The sequence below is a fragment of the Dioscorea cayenensis genome, chromosome 14 (genome assembly GCF_009730915.1).
Source record: "Dioscorea cayenensis subsp. rotundata cultivar TDr96_F1 chromosome 14, TDr96_F1_v2_PseudoChromosome.rev07_lg8_w22 25.fasta, whole genome shotgun sequence".
In the NCBI taxonomy this organism is placed as follows: domain Eukaryota; kingdom Viridiplantae; phylum Streptophyta; class Magnoliopsida; order Dioscoreales; family Dioscoreaceae; genus Dioscorea; species Dioscorea cayenensis.
In genome coordinates, this window is record NC_052484.1 from 8,281,997 (window position 1) to 8,285,202 (window position 3,206).

Sequence of the window (3,206 nt, forward strand, 5' to 3'; positions counted from 1 at the left end):
TGTGGTCCTTGATTACTCCATGAAAAGTTGGGATGATTCTTCCAACCTGAATTGTAGGTGTTGCTGTATGGATTCACTTGAGGTCTCATTCCATTACCTACAAAGTCGACATTCTCAACTGAAGAAACATCACCAATGACGATTGGGCAATCGGAGGGAGCATGTCCTCCACCACAACCGGTGCAATTGGTTATGGCCGCAACTCTATTCGAAGCTATAAGATCTAGCTTCTTACTCAAACTCTCCACTTGGGCCGCCAATGAAGTTACCGCAACAATTTCATGGAGACCGCCACCTTTTTTTCTTCTCCCTCGCGTTCCACTCGGTAGCTATTTAACCCCATTTCCTCAATCAATTGACGAGCCTCGTCGGGGGTCTTGCTACCTAAGGTACCTCCTGCCGCCGCATCCAAGAGTTGTCTTGTACCTGCATTCAACCCATTGTAGAAGGTTTGAACAATCATCCACTCCAAAAATCCGTGTTGCGGACACTTGCTGCAGGAGTTCCTTGAACCGTTCCCATGTCTCAAATAGAGACTCCAATTCCAATTGCATAAAGGATGAGATCTCATTCCTAAGCTTGGGCGATTTTTCCGGGAGGGAAATAACGTGCTAGAAAAAGCTTCTACCATCTCCTCCCATGTAGTGATTGATGCCATAGGCAATGAGTGTAGCCACTGTTTTGCTTTCCCCTTTAAGGAAAATGGGAAGGCTCTCAATTTGATGGCATCATCCGTCACACCATTGATCTTTAGCATGTCACACACCTCGAGGAAGCTCTCTATGTGACTGTGTGGATCCTCATCGGCCAAACCGTTGAATTGTGCGGACTGCTGCAGCATATGGATGAATGTCGGCTTTAGCTCAAAATTCTGAGCTATAATTGGGGGACGCACAATACTCGATTGTGTCCCCAACACTGAAGGTCTGACATAATCGGATAGTGTCCGTTGTTGCTCATTCTGTTCCGCCATGTTGTCAGATCTTTCTATTTCCAAATCAGCTAGATTAGGCTGTTCTTGTACAGGTTCTCTCCCTTTCCTTCGAAGTGTACGTTCAAGCTCAGGGTCTCTTTCAATCAATATTGATGGATTCCCTCGGGTCATAACCTGGAGCTGTACCAAAGAAAAAGAAAAAGAAAATCAGAAACATGATAGAATAAGAAGATATGGAATAGAATGTGTGGTGAAATAGCTAAGAAAACAAAGTGCAAAGTATCTCTAAATGCCTAGCTCCCCGGCAAAAGCGCCAAAAACTTGACAAGATCCCCTTGCTTATATCCCGCAAGTGCACAGGCTTGTCGAAGTAATAATCCCGGGTGAGCGGGGTCGAATCCACAGGGAGTAGGGAGTGAAAATACTTAATTTGATTCTTAGCTATGTGGAATATCAATAGTGATAAGTGTGAAATTGATTCAATTCTCAACAATAAAAACAACAAGTGAAAGAGCAAAAGTAAGAAGAGTGTAAGGCAATCGATAAAGAATGGGGTTCTCGGATAATGCTTCACCTAGGATGATCGCTTCAAGTGCAAGAACTCTCTATTATGCTTCCTAATCAATGCAATGATGAGTCGTGGAAATCCTTACATACATAGTCCCAAATCTAAGGTCGACTATGCCTAACTCTATACATGTCCCGGAGGAGAAATCGAACAATCTCAACACCTCGCACTCGCATAGAGTTGCAATGAGCTCTAGGGATTCCAAGTGATAAATCTCTTCCTAAATATAGACCTACCCCTTTGGTCCAGGTGGAAGGTCCCTAGCCACAATTAAGCCCTAGATACTAAGATCCTCTCAATGCTTCACTCCATTGCACGAGCAACTAGGCCCCAGCGGAGGTTCATCCCTTAGACCATTCACTCCATTATGGCCGCAAAGAACTCAAGGAACGGAGGTAGAATCTATCACGTCAGAGGAGAAAGGGGACGCTCATGTACCTCTCGACTCACCCTCTCAACCCTCTCCAACCTAGCTTTGTCTGACGCTAGTCGTGTGTCACTCACTCACAAGGTTACCAACAAGAACTCTCAACCCTAGTGTCACTCTAGGGGAAATGTTCATACAATCAAGCATTCAAGGTTGGAACTCACAATAAACATCAATTTATTGAAAGCATAATAAAGAAGTCCCATGAAACGAATACATCCTAGGGTTCACAATCATCCAAGTACCCACTAGGGGTTTAGCTCTCCATGGAGCTTAGTACAATCAAAGAAATCGAATGTAAAAGCAATGAATCCATAAAGAAACCCCCTCGATGGTCGTGTCGATGGTCTTGTGGAAAGTCCTCTACTCGTCGTCCAAGGATTCCTTCGTCTGGTATAGGATACGCCTCGATGGAAGCTCCCCTACCAACCTTCTTCCTAATGGAATCACGATGTCAGAGCCATAGAACCTCTCCAAAACCTTGGCCAATACCCATCGAAACCCTAGCCAAAGCTCTCTCACAAGTTGGGGAAACGATGGAGAAAAGAATACCAAAATCGGGGCTGAATCGGCTTTACATATGGGTGGAATCGGGGAACTCCACGGGCGTGGACGATACACGCGCCCGTGCGGAATTTCCACACGGGCGTGGATAATTTCCACACGCCCGTGTGGATTCTCTGTTTTCTCTGCCGGCTGGGAACAGTGTTGCTACAGTACTTTGCTACATTTTTCGCCCTGACTAACTTCCCAATTCCATACTTTCATCGGGATAACGCAAACGGGCACACGTTCACGTCGTGAATCACTTGCTTCTTCAATGATGTACATGTTGGCGGGGCTCTTGTTCTTATATGCATAAGTCGGAATGCTCGAGCGTGACTGCCTTTGTGCCCCTCCAAATAGATGTGCTCACTCAAATGCGAGGAGGTTGACACACACTCTAGCATCTCACACCTGACCTATGTCTTCGCGTTTGAACCTTAACAAGATCTCCTCCAAAATAGGTGCATTATGATCCACATTGGCCCATTTCCTTCATACTCGGCCTCATAACCCTACTTGCGTAAAAGTAATATAAAAACACACATATTAATGTAGAAAACTGAGGAAAGTAATGCTCAACATAAGGAATGAACGCTTCGCATTCATATCGCACAAGCACTTATCAACAAGGCTACTGGCTTCCACCTTCACAGCTAAGTACAATGTTCTCTTTAGACTGGGTATTCAGAATTGGTTACTTGCCCCACACAATTCCAGCATAGTGAAGGAGC

General features: G+C 45.0%; 1 non-coding gene across 1 annotated transcript; it reads left to right on the top strand.

Moving 5' to 3' along the window:
• The first annotated feature begins 473 nt into the window (after positions 1-473).
• LOC120276616 lies at positions 474-581 on the top strand. The gene has a single exon (XR_005541328.1). It is a non-coding gene; the product is annotated as a small nucleolar RNA R71 (small nucleolar RNA).
• The last annotated feature ends 2,625 nt before the right edge of the window (positions 582-3,206 follow it).